Source organism: Macrobrachium nipponense, chromosome 30 (assembly GCF_015104395.2).
Source record: "Macrobrachium nipponense isolate FS-2020 chromosome 30, ASM1510439v2, whole genome shotgun sequence".
Taxonomy (NCBI): domain Eukaryota; kingdom Metazoa; phylum Arthropoda; class Malacostraca; order Decapoda; family Palaemonidae; genus Macrobrachium; species Macrobrachium nipponense.
In genome coordinates this window covers 25,560,932-25,574,518 of record NC_087218.1, presented here as the reverse complement: position 1 = coordinate 25,574,518, position 13,587 = coordinate 25,560,932, and the positions used below count along the sequence as shown (strand labels likewise).

At 42.7% G+C, this 13,587-nt stretch overlaps 1 protein-coding gene across 1 annotated transcript in view; it reads right to left on the bottom strand.

The window, feature by feature from the left end:
• Nucleotides 1-13,587, bottom strand: part of LOC135202378 (thiol S-methyltransferase TMT1A-like) — a 144,486-nt gene that overhangs the window by 44,684 nt on the left and 86,215 nt on the right. The window lies entirely within an intron of this gene.

The following is a 13,587-nucleotide window of genomic DNA, read 5'->3' as shown; positions in this document are numbered from 1 at the left end:
AGATCTATATCTCTTAATTGTAGTTGTGGACAGCTTTCTAGAATCCCTCAGATATAACAGGAATTCTGCAATCTCTGTTATAGAGGTCTTAGAAGAGATGTGATTTTGTCTGCGCAATAACCCAGACTCTCTACTTGGACTGGTAGAGCTTGGCAGAAGAGCTTCTTCTACAGCTTGCAATAGCTTCTGCCGCTCTTCGCAGAAAGCATTTTGCTCCAACAAGATCCCTGACAGTCTGAATCCTGTCAGGGCCAGAGTGGATAATCCTTGGCGACAATGGTCAAAGTGGGGTAGTTTGAGCAGATACAGACTTTGTGGAAGGAGCCTGGGGAAGTCCACTAGAAGCTTGAGTAGGTCCGGGAACCATTCTTTCCTGGGCCAGAAAGGGGCCACTAGAGTCAACACATTTTGGAAGAGCCTGAAGCTTGTTGATAACCACTCTTAACATTCCGAAGGGTGGAAAAGCAATACGTCAAGGCCCATACAATCCAGCAGTACTGCAGCTGTTCTCCATGCTAGCAGGTCTGGTACCGGGAACAAAAAATTGGGAGATGATTGTTTCTTGAGGTGGCGAAGAGATCTATTGCTGGCTTCCCCCATAACTTCCACAGATCTAGACATACTCTCTTGTTCAGAGTCCATTCCGTGCAGGACCTAATTCGAGCAGCTCAGTTCGTCGACTAACATGTTCATTCTCTAATGAAGAGAACAAAGGTGAAGCTGTCCCGAAGGGAGATTTCTACGGTAACATGACACTGAAGACGACTAGTTCATGATGAATTGGTTGTTCCAAAAACAGGAAACACTGGAGAGGTAGAGTTCAAACTTCTCAGTGATATCCATCCTGAACGATTGAACATGTGTTCAGTGAGATCCTAAGATTGAACCAGGAACATAGTCTTTCACATTAAAATCTGGAGAGTAGACTCTGCAGAGTTCCTCTTATTCCCTCGCTCATCCCAGTGTACCCAGGAAGTAGAGGGAAAACAGAGAGGAGGATTGATTGTTCTTGTCCACTCTTCTTGAACTTGTAGTGATGATAGCTGTGCACAGACTAGGAAAACTTATTCGCCTCAGCAAAAAACACTTCCTGAAGGGAGAGAAGAGGTTCTCACTCACCAAATGGAGCATTCTTTTCCTAAAACTGTTTCATTCATGCGAATAAGAATGAGTGGAGTTGAATACGCCAAAAGTTGGTGAAAACTTGCAAAGTCTTGCTACGCATCTGTCCCTCTGTGATCAAACCTCATGAAGAGGACTACCCTGAGAACCTCCTCCTAGCTCCTCCAGATGTCTTGTCCCAAGGGGCAGCGACATTGACCTTGGCACCTGAAGAGGAGCCATTCCTGGCTTTCACAGGTGGGTTTGAGTCACCAACACAGCTCAGTCCCTTCTCTTGCCCTGTGCCACTGTTACAAACACAGAGAGGACCTCCCCACCACTGACTGTGGGATGTATGACCCCCTTTGGAACCAGAGACAGGAGAACAAGCCTGGGCCCAAACTCCTGGGACTCTTGAGACACTAGATCCTGGGGACAGTGTCATGGTTTCCTGTTCCCAAAGGAGCAGGTGAGCCAATGAAAGAGCCAACTGTTTCCTCCCCGAGGGGAGGATGCAGACCCTTAGAAGTCTCGATGCAAGACTTCTTGGGACGCAGAACCTTTACCTCTTCTTAGGCTGGGAAGCCTTCAAAGAGGAAGATAAGGACATGTAAGACAATGAAGACGATGACCCCTTCTGTGGAACTCAATAGTTTGACAAGATGACACCAGGACAGCAACATGGGAAAGGAGGGTGTTATGCCAAGGCAAGGAACTGCACTGATCAAGAGCAGAGCATTTGTTCGGCAAAGCTGAGCACTCAACTCTGCAGAGCTGCTGGGCGAGTTGAGTCGAGTGAGATGACCAGATCACCACCACATAATTATGAGTACCAATTATCAGCAAAGAACTATTAACTGTTCTCCGAGGCTGAAGCTCCAAGAAGAGAATTAAGAGGGATTCTGTACTGCCATTCTACGTGTTTGGACTCTAAGGTCCAAGACATGAAGACAGGACTTGACCATTCACTCAGAAGGTGTTGACATGCAGTACTAAGCTCTGCATAAACCCAAACCAGACTGAAGAGCAAATTCCTCTGTACTGGTAAAGTCTCATCTCGCTATCTGAACTCCTAGCTTCTCCAGATGCCTTGTCCCGGAGGACAATGACATCAACCCTGGCACCTAACGAAATCAATCTTTTGGTTTTAGCAGGTGGGTCCAACGCCATGGTTCAGTCCCTTCTCTCGCCCCGCACGACTGTCATAATGGAGAGAAGACTCCCTGTCACTGACTGTGGATGTACGACCCCCATTGGAGGGTTGTACACTTGGAGAAACTTGCAAACGAGTCTCCGACATGACCCCAGTTCCATGAGCAATGCTCTTGGTATCAGATACAAGAGAATGAACCTTGGTTCGAACTCCTGAGGCTCCTGAGACACTAGACCCTGGGGACAGCATCATGGTCCTACTCCTGAAAAAGCAGGTGAGCCAACGAGTGAGCTATCTACTTCCTCCCTTGGGAAAGGGCACAAACTCTTCTTAGAGGGCGGAGAAGCTACTTTTGACTTCTTAGGCTGGAAAGCCTTTGAAGAGGGAGGTGAGGAGGAGTTAAACGGTGACGATACCTTTGAGATCTCTTCTTCCTTGACTTCTTCGCCAACTTTCACAGGACTTCTTCTGAAGGACGAAGCATAGTCATCATCAGAGTAGAGTTAACAACCACAGGACAGCTTCGTAGACACTGTCCAGTAATGAAACTCCTGGATACCAGGAGCAAATCGATATGATTTTTCAGCAGGGAAACCATACACACACTCGAGAGCCAATGACAGCATGCTAACAAGCCACAAGTACAATTCCGAGGGTTACGATAGCCTACATGAAGAGGTATCCAACTAAATCTATTGCTGTAATCTACTATTGTTTCAACTGTTAGCCTGCAGACAAGAGAAAACATGATTATAAAGAAGGACACTCCTTTCACAGCAAAAAGGGCACTGCCCTCCGAAACAAGAGGAGAACCCGCAACCATTAACACGAAATGGGGCGCGCCCTTCCTTTGTCTGAGAAGAGGGCAAAGGAGAAAGAAGAATACCAGGAGAGAAAAAGCAAATGACAAACCTAAGTTTCTTCCCAGTAATTACTCTTAAAGCGTAAGCGTTAATATCAATTAAATGTGTTGTCACAACTTACATCAAAGGGTGAGAACAAGTGATAAGGGTGTAGATACACACTTGCTGCCGAACCTTAATAGTACACGAGGAAAGGCGACTAGCAAGGCTTATCACAAAAAGGGGGGTTTATATATTAATTATTAATATCAATTAATTATTAATCTCAAATACAGTAGTATATTCAAAACATATCAGAACAATAAAAGAAAGTTCCCACCAAGAAATCATGATTAACGGCCAGTCAGCAAGAGCTCACAGACATACATCTTCACTCAAAGATGCTTGAAAGTAAGTTTATGACTGTTTACGTCCGGGAAGGGGGCTACAGGGCATTAGTTAAAGCCTAACCACCTTGTTCAAGAATTCAATGGCCGTATTCCACTTACACTGCAAAGTAATTCCTATTGTAAAGGACCAAGGGTTTGTATATTGTGTAGGAATAATCTAGTAATTTTATTATAAAAATTTCATTTTTACATGTTACCAAGTAATTACATGCAGCTGATTCCACATTGATGGAGGTGGGAATCATGGACATGTACTACTAAATATATTAAAGACATAAAAAGTGAATTATAGTAATGACTTAATATAGATATTCTGCAAGTATTTTCATGATACTCATTGTACCTTACCTGGTAAGTGAGCACTTCAGATGATTACTGCCTCTGGTTGGCACTCCCTTAAGCTTGTAGAAGGCGTGGCAGTTTTGGCCAATGATCACCCCTACTTAGTGTGAAAAAACTTCGTAGTCATGGAAGTTCACCTGGATGACTAACAAGAAGGTTAAAAACTTGGTGCCCCTGCCCTAGGCCGTTAGACCAGATAAAACTAACAACATCACCTACACTATAAAAAAACCAAATATTACCCTACTATAGTGAGCTCGAGGATACTCCAGGTAACTAGAACCCCCAGGATTCCCAAAAACTCAACACCTTAACCAAGGATAGAGGATAGTCGAGGATCAGTTTGGTCCCTTTTTGCTTCCTTTTCCAACCCCATGCCTGCCACTGACAAAGGACCTGATATGGAACAATTCTCAAAAACTGTATCAATTTAAATTATGTATTGCAAACACTGACCTACATTTCCAAAATGTAGGCTGCATAATTGTTTCTAAAGACAAAGTATGTCTAAAGGTGAGAGAAGTGGCGACTGCTCTAACTTCATGCGCCTTAGCGTTAATGGAAGGTAAAAGATCTTCCTGGAGCTGAGTGTATGCCTCGACTATCAGACTCCTCAAAAAAAAAAAGGAAATGGTGTTCTTTGACATCGGGTGGGACAGTGATTTCACAGAACACCAAAGGTTATTTGCAAGTCCTCTAATCATTTCTGTTCTCTGCAAATAGTAGTGTAGACCTCTTACTGGAAATGAAAGTTGTTCTTCCTCCTCTGGTCACCGATTTTTGATGTTTCAATTACTTTTTATTTTTTTAGTACATGAACATTGGCTCCCAATGTTTGTTTATGTCCTCATTCTTGGCGAGAAATCCTAAAGAAAGGGAAACAGAATGCTCCTCCTTGGGAAAACCTACACTTTCATCTATCGCCTGTAGTTTGCTGACCCTTCTGACCATAGCCAGTGCTACTAGGAAGAGGGTCTTTTTCGTAAGCTTCTTGAGTAATACTGAGTGGAGGGGTTTACAAGAGTAACCTGATAGCCATTTCAGTACCACAGCAAAATTCCACGAAACTACCCTCTTATTATCCAATTTGGAAGTCTCAAATGATCTAATTAGATTGCCAAGGTCCTGGTTAAGACTAACAACCAAAGCTCTGTGTTTGATGGAAAACAGAGCTCAACAAAGACCTGTACCCCTTGATGGTATTGGCAGATAACTTTCTCAAGGACTTCAGAAACGCAAAAAATCTGCAATTTGGGCTATAGTGGTCTCAGAAAAAAAGATGTTACGTTGTCGACACCAGCTTCTGAATACTACTGCCCACTTTGATTGGTAGAGCATGCTAGTAGAAGATTGTCAACACTTAGCAATGGCTTCTGCAGCTTGCTTTGAAAAACCTTTCGCTCTAACCAGTCATAATCCTGTTAGAGACAGAGTGGACAGTCCTTGATGGAATCTCTGCTTAACCCTTAATGGGCGGACATTGCTCAGGAGTAGCAACAACAGGTTTTGGGTGGTGGGACAGATGACTCATGGTGAGTAACAATATTACATGCCATTGATTTGGGGGACATTACCTGCCCTGTACAAAACGAATGAGAATTGAGTGCCTCCCTGTTTACGGACATAAGACAAGCTGTTGTGTTGTGTTATCTTGCAAGAAAGTCAAGGCGCTCAAGGAGTGCGGGAGCCATCCACTGCTGGCCTTTGCAATACCCTTGACTTGTCACTGAAATGCCACTTGCACCTCTGTTCCGAGCTAGAGGAAAGACATTGCACCTTTGAAAGGATGCCTTTCCCCTGGCTGTCTGTTGCTCCCTGGGACCTGACATCAAGTGCGGCTGAGGGGCTGAATAACCATGGGCAGACCTCACCGACCTCCCTTGGGCCTCCAGTATGACTCCTCCGAGGTTAAGGGATTGTGTCATGGATCTTTGCCTCAGGGAATTGGCAGGACAGGCAGCCAGCACCTCCACTTACACTTTTCATACTCACTTTACTCACTTGGTCAATAAGGGCTCAAACCAAAGCAACTAATTGGGCCATAGAATCCATAATCAGCTCGAACTTATGACTGAATCTTGTCTTGAGAATGGCAATGGCACTGGGGTCGGAGACATGGGAGCCAAGTAAAGGATCAGGTGGTTCAGCAGGGGAACTGGGAATCGGGGACATGAAGGAACAGATACAATAGGCACATCAATACTACTGGAAGACCTGGCAGATTCCTAACTAACTGTAGTATTATTATCACTCCTACCAGTCGCTTTTCTCTTCCTGTCCCTTTCTAACTTTGATGAGAATTTAAGATATTCTATTGTTTTGGATCCCAGTCTACAATCAACACAAGATATCTCCAAAGAACACACTTGACCCCTGCAATTCGTGCAAATGGTGTGCGAATCGTACTTCGCTGAAGTCAACCTCATATTCCAGCCTTTGCTGCAGTAATGAAGTACTAGAAGTACTTGCATTGGACAAGGTTAAAGTCAATTATCAAAAAAAAGTCTTAATCTGTAAAGAAGTTGAATCATGAACAAAAATAAGTCTCCTAGGAAAACCTATCACTGACTAAATCACCGAAAGGTTACAAAAAAAGAAAATACAGGCAGTCCATAGTTATCAGTGTTGATTCCATTCTTGGTGGGGTGCTGATAAGTGAAAACTGCCATTAACCAAAAACTCAGCAATTTATGGCACTTATGGTGCCAGTATCCGAATAATGGTGCTAATAACTGGTTAACCCTTAATGGATGGACATGCTCACACATGAGTAGCAATAACAAGTTTTGGGGGTAGATGAAGTCACTCATGGCAGGTAACAATATTAGGTGTCACCAATTTGAGGAATCAGGTGGGAAAGTACACATCACCTCTATAGCCCATAAATTCACTAATGGCAACTTTAGACTGGCTAAAATCAACTGGGACAGCTCATGAGAGTTAGTTGGGATCTTGGCTTTTATTTATACGGTAAATTTGGTCATAAATATACCAAGGGGTTGCTGTTGGTTTTAACTCTTATCTTTTATGATAGTACCTATGTCAATTATAATTGTAATTTTGAAAATAAAAGTGCAAAGAAATATTAGATAAGACATATATATGCAATCCCCAAAAAGTTATTGTATCTTTGTTTTTGGTAAATCTACATAAACAGCTTATACAAATATGCTCAGAATTTGTTACCGATGTTATTTCTTATCTGTTTTGATATTGTGTGAGCTGTAATTATACATTACAAAAGGTAGGTAAAATATTTTTGAATCCTTTTTCTTACACCATGTGCATTTGTATATCATCCTCTTTCCATTGATGTGAATTTTTCTTAAACTGGCCAACCTCAAAGTTTTGTCAGCCTGGGGTGCTGCATATATTGATATTTGTATCCCGACTTGTAAGGGTTAATGGCACCTGTTTGGTATGTTATGGTGTCATAACTATATGGCACTGATAACCGGAACTCGGAGCATTATGGCACCATAAATTGCTTATTTTATGGGGCTAGATAAGCGCCATAAAACCAGATCGCCATTAACCGAGGTCCACTGATAGCTGAGGACTGCCTGCATACTTCACCAATTGTAAAGCCAAATGTCTCAAACGTCAATTAGTAAAGAAAACGAATTTGAAATTTAGCTGAAAGCTCATAACCTTTGTCACAAACCAGCAGAAACAAATTGAAGCTCATTACCGAGTTGTTCCTCTCTTTCCTAAAAGTGAGCGGGGCTAGTTACCTACACCAAACAAAAGAATTGCTACCATGAATTTCAAATTTCAGCTCCTGTACTAATAGAAATTAGAGCTAGCTCCTGTACTAACAGAAATTAGAGCTATGTAATTACTTGGCAAGTTAGTACTTATATAAGAGCTAGCCACCATTTGTCACACATACTAGGAATTAAGCTAGGAGTGCATGATGTTACCTCAGCTTATTTAGGACCATTTCCTTGCATATGCTGAGGCATTTTACATGATTATTTAGCCTTTGATATATAATTAGGAGTTATATTAAGTTTGTGATAAGTTCAGGACAGTCGTAACATCAAAAGAAGAGTGCTGCTTCCATTTACCTAGCGAATCTGGTTCTAATGAGAGAAAATTAGCAGATACCGTAGCTTAGTGAACTGAGTGTTTTTTTTTTATTAATTTTTACAATTTTAGTAATTTGAACCAGTATGGGTGCCATTTTCGATCATTGTTAGGACCGGCATTCCTGCATGTCAAGAGATTATCCTGGGAATTTATTTTGGTGGAGGTAACTTGGCCAACAGAAGTGAGAGGGTTAATGCCAAGTCCAGCTCACAACAAGGTCTCTCTTCCATCACCTTCCCTTAGCTTTGCTCCTTGCCAGCCAAAATCCTGAGTTATTTTGAGAACACCATGAACATTCCTTCTTCCATGCAATTTTACAAATTAAAGTTCCTTAGTCCTTTTGAGTTACTGTTCCAGTAATAATTTAAGTTTGTTTTCTGTGCATCATTCTACACAACATATGAAGTTGAGGTATGTTTTTTCATTATTCTTGTACAAACTCAAGAGGAATTACTAGTAATGTATTTTCACTTAATTACAACGGTTCGTTTAGCCTAAAAGTGCGTTCCTCTACTAGGTGCAAATTACATCATAACTACATAATCATTCTTTGAACCAAAACCGCATAAAACTGTGTCATTGTAAACCACTGCCCCGCAAGCGATGGTTTCCTCCCGCTTCACCTTGGCAAGGGAATTTAATTACTCATTCAACTAACCAGACCAATAAGGGCCATTACTAGGCTCAGGGTCTGGATAAACTAATCCCTCCTTTATAATAATAATAATAATAATAATAATAATAATAATAATAATAATAATAATATGTGGTGCCGTGGCAGAGTGGGTTAGGTCATCAATGGACTGGTTAAGCAACATTGGGGCTGGTCAGTCGTTGGATGGGTGACCGCTCTCCTCGGCGTTGATTCCTTGGGAAAGGATCTTTACCATAATTTCCTCAGTCTACTCAGCTGTAAATGATTAACCTATCCCTGATGGGGTAGGGTCCAGCTATTGGGTTAAATAGCAAAACTCAGCAATGATGGAAGAAATAAAGAAATGAAGGAATAAACGACAACGACGTAAATGGAACCTCTGGCAACGGAGGAGCTTCGTCCGGCATCCAGGTATTCAAACCCAATTGAAGGGGAAGATGGTCAGGTACTTGGAGGTATGTCATCCAGCAACTGACCACCACAACGACAGTAACCAACAGCCTGAGATTGGAGCTACAGAAGCAAACCAAAGGAAGAAATGGACAAAAGAAAATAAGGAAATATGAGATGCCTACATCAGAAGCAACCCGACGGAGAGAGGATACAGAAGAAGGTTGGGTCAACATCAAGAAATGAGAGAATAACACCCCACAAACAGAGCAGAGGCTGGCAGACCAAGTAAGGAACAAAGAAAAAAGCTGGCTCTCCCCAACAGAAAGAGAAGAACTGGAAAGGGAAATGTCACACGACAACGAATTACACGAAAACGAACTGAGAGACGATGCCACAGAAGACGACAGGGATGATGAGATATCATACAACGACAAACGAAGAAACACCGACGAAGTAACAGAGAGGACGGAATGGGTAGAAAAGATTAGACAATGGATGGAGCCAGATGCAGAGAGAACAAAGATCCCCTCCATGAAAGCCTACAACACCAAGAAATTAAGGCAGAAAACAAGTGAGGTCAATGAAATAATGGCCATAATACACACCACCAGTATCACAGAAACAAATAACTTGGCATATGCAGGAGCAAGATTAGTAGCAGAAACTGATGGGTGATTTCGAACACCAACCACCACAACCAACCCAACAGAAACCAAAACAGCAACCTCCTTGGAAAAAGTGCCTCGAAAAGCAAATAATGGTGATGAGATCTGACTTGAGTAAACTGAAAGAGATGGCAGAAAAAAGGCTAAGAAGCAAGAAAACAAGGGAGGGACTCAACGAGAAATACAAAGTACAAGAGAGGGGACTAAACAACACAATAGAAGATGTAAAACAGAGGCTTAAGGCCAAAGCACATAAGATCCAACGGTACATGAACAGGAATAAGGGATACCAACAGAACAAACTATTCGGGACCAACCAGAAAAGACTATACAGCCGACTAAGAGGGGAAGACAACCACCAAGAAATTCCTGAAGCTGAACCAAGTAAGAGACTCTGGGAAAACATATGGAGCAATCCAGTATCACACAACAAACATGCAACATGGCTCCAGGAAGTCAAGGAAGAAGAAACAGGGAGAATAAAACAAAGATTCACAGAGATCATGACAGACACAGTCAGACACCAACTAAAGAAAATGCCAAACTGGAAAGTCCCAGGTCCCAATGAAGCCCATGGATACTGGCTCAAAAACTTCAAGGCCCTACACCCATGAATAGCAGAACAAAACTCCAGCATTGTATCTCAAATCACCATGCACCCCAAATGGATGACCACAGGAAGAACATCCTTAGTACAAAAAGATAAGAGTAAGGGAAATATAGCCAGTAACTACAGGCCTATCACCTACCTACCAATAATATGGAAGTTATTAACAGGTATCATCAGTGAAAGGCTATACAACGACCTAGAGGAGACAAACACCATCCCCCACCAACAGAAAGGCTGCAGAAGGAAGTGTAGGGGCACAAAAGACCAGCTCCTGATAGACAAAATGGTAATGAAGAACAGTAGTAACCAACCTAAGCATGGCATGGATAGACTATAAGAAAGCCTTCGACATGATACCACACACATGGCTAATAGAATGCCTGAAAATATATGGGGCAGAGGAAAACACCATCAGCTTCCTCAAAAATACAATGCGCAACTGGAATACAATACTTACAAGCTCTGGAATAAGACTAGCAGAGGTTAATATCAGGAGAGGGATCTTCCAGGGCGACTCACTGTCCCCACTACTCTTTCGTAGTAGCCATGATTCCCATGACAAAGTACTACAGAAGATGGATGCCGGATACCAACTCAAGAAAAGAGGCAACAGAATCAACTATCTGATGTTCATGGACGACATCAAGCTGTATGGTAAGAGCATCAAGGAAATAGATACCCTAATCCAGACTGTAAGGATTGTATCTGGGGACATCAGGATGGAGTTTGGAATAGAAAAATGCGCCTTAGTCAACATACAAAAAGGAAAAGTAACAAGAACTGAAGGGATAAAGCTACCAGATGGGAGCAACATCAAACACATAGATGAGACTGGATACAAATACCTGCGAATAATGGAAGGAGGGGATATAAAACACCAAGAGATGAAGGACACGATCAGGAAAGAATAAATGCAGACTCAAGGCGATACTCAAGTCAAAACTCAACACCGGAAATATGATAAAGCCATAAACACATGGGCAGTGCCAGTAATCAGATACAGAGCAGGAATAGAATGGAATGGACGAAGGCAGAACTCCACAGCATAGATCAGAAAAATGATATTGTTAGTATACCAAATAAAGTTTTTGTACATTTACTACCCGGCAGATATATACTTAGCTTATGTCTCTGATGTCCCGACAGAATTCAAAACTCGCGGCACACGCTACAGGTAGGTCAGGTGATCACCCTCTCCCGCCGCTGGGTGGCGGGAATAGGAACCAATTCCGTTTTCAGACCAGATTTTTCTCTTACGCCTATCTCCTGAGGGGTAGGATGGGTGGGCCATTCATCGTATATATCTGCCGGGTAAGTATGTACAAAACTTTATTGTATACTAACAATATCATTTTTGTACATGCAACTTCCCCGGGCAGATATATACTTAGCTGATTGACACCCTTGGTGGCGGGTAAGAGATAGTTACTCATATAACATAACAATAAAAAAACAGGGAAACAACATCTGTTGTAGGTCATAAATATAAAACTTATTAAAACCTTGGTTCCTACCTTATTGGGCAGAAAGACTTCATGATTACTGTCTATCGAGTCTGCTTGCCTGAAGAGTTTCAGTGGGATGAGACCTGACACTGATAGCTCTTCTGGATCGTGTCAATGGGGGCGAGCCGCTTACTTGACAGAGCCTTGTCTTGGATCATACCAATGGGGGCTGGCCCACTTACCATGGTAGAGCCTTCACCTTTGTCGTATCAACGGGGACTAACCCTCTTACATGACAGAGCCTAGGTCCAAATCACTAACAAGGAGCACGAAAAAACCAATCCCGACCACCTGAACCACACTACATTTGTTAACACTACGATTTGAAAGGAGCATTCCCAAGACTCCTTCCAATCGACCATAAAAACACAACACCAAAAAACGTTTAAAAATACTAACTAACTAACTATAAAGGATTAGGTTCAGCTCCTTGCCCCAGCAACGAATCCGCAGACACGAACGGTCCGAGAGAGAAGCACTTGTCATAAGTGACTCGCACGTCTCTTAAGTAATTTGATGCAAACACCGAATTGCACCTCCAATAGGTGGATTCGACAAGAGTCTGTATCGACATATTCCTATGATACGCTAAAGAGGTAGCTACAGCTCTGACCTCATGTGCTTTGACTCTTAGAAGCCTTAAATGTTCTCTTCACAGGAAGCATGCGCTTCTTTGATAACGTCTTTAATAAAATACGCTTGAGCATTCTTAGAAATATCATCCTCTTAGGATTTCTTACGGAACACCAAACGGCTATCTACATTTCACCAAGTAGCTTCTTCCTCTCTAGGTAGAACTTGAGGATCCTGACTGGGCACAATGTCCTCTCTAAGTCTCTCCCTACCAAAGAGGGACTTAGTCCCCTTAATCTCAAAAGTCCTTGGCCATGGTTTAGAAGGATTTTCGTTCTTGCTAAAAACAGGGGATTAAAGGAGCATACTTGCAGAATCTTCCTTAAAGCCCACAGTTCCTTCTAAAGCCTGAAGTTCACTAAACTCTCTAGCAGAGGCTAGTGCAAAGAGAAAGAGAGACTTTCTAGTCAAGTCTCTGAATGAGAAATTTGAGGAGGTTCGAATTTCTCGGACATTAAATATCTAAGGACCACATCCAGGTTCCAACTAGGTGGTCTTATAGTCTTGGCCTTCGAGGTTTCAAAGGACCTTAACAAGTCATGCAGATCCTTGTCTTCCGAGATATTAAGGCCTCTATGTCTAAAAAACAGATGAGAGCATGCTTTTATATCCCCTTATTGTGGTAACGGCCAGATTGCATTTCTCCCTCAAATAAAGGAGAAAATCCGCTATTTCATTTACAGAGGTACTGGGGAAGAGGATACTTTCTGGGACTTGGCCATCTTCGGAACACCTCCCACTTCGACTGGTACACGCGAAGAGTTGAAGGTCTTCGGGCTCTAGCAATTGCCTTTGCAGCCTTTGCGTGAAAACCCCCTCGCTCTGACGAGTCCTTCGACAGTCTGAAGGCAGTCAGACTGAGAGCGGGGAGGTTTTTGTGGTATCTGTCGAAGTGGGGCTGTCTGAGAAGATCCTTCCGCAGTGGAGGAAGGGCCCTCGGGAAATCTATCATCCATTCCAGTACCTCTGTGTACCATTCTTGGGCTGGCCAGAATGGGGCGATGAGGGTCAGTTTGGTTCCCTCCGTCGAAACGAACTTCCTTACCACCTCTCCTATTATCTTGAAAGGAGGAAAAGCGTACCGTCGATCCCCTTCCAATCCAGAAGGAGACCGTCCACTGCAACTGCCTTTGGATCTGAAATCGAGAGCAGTATTCTCCAACCTCGCATTCCAATTCGTTGCGAA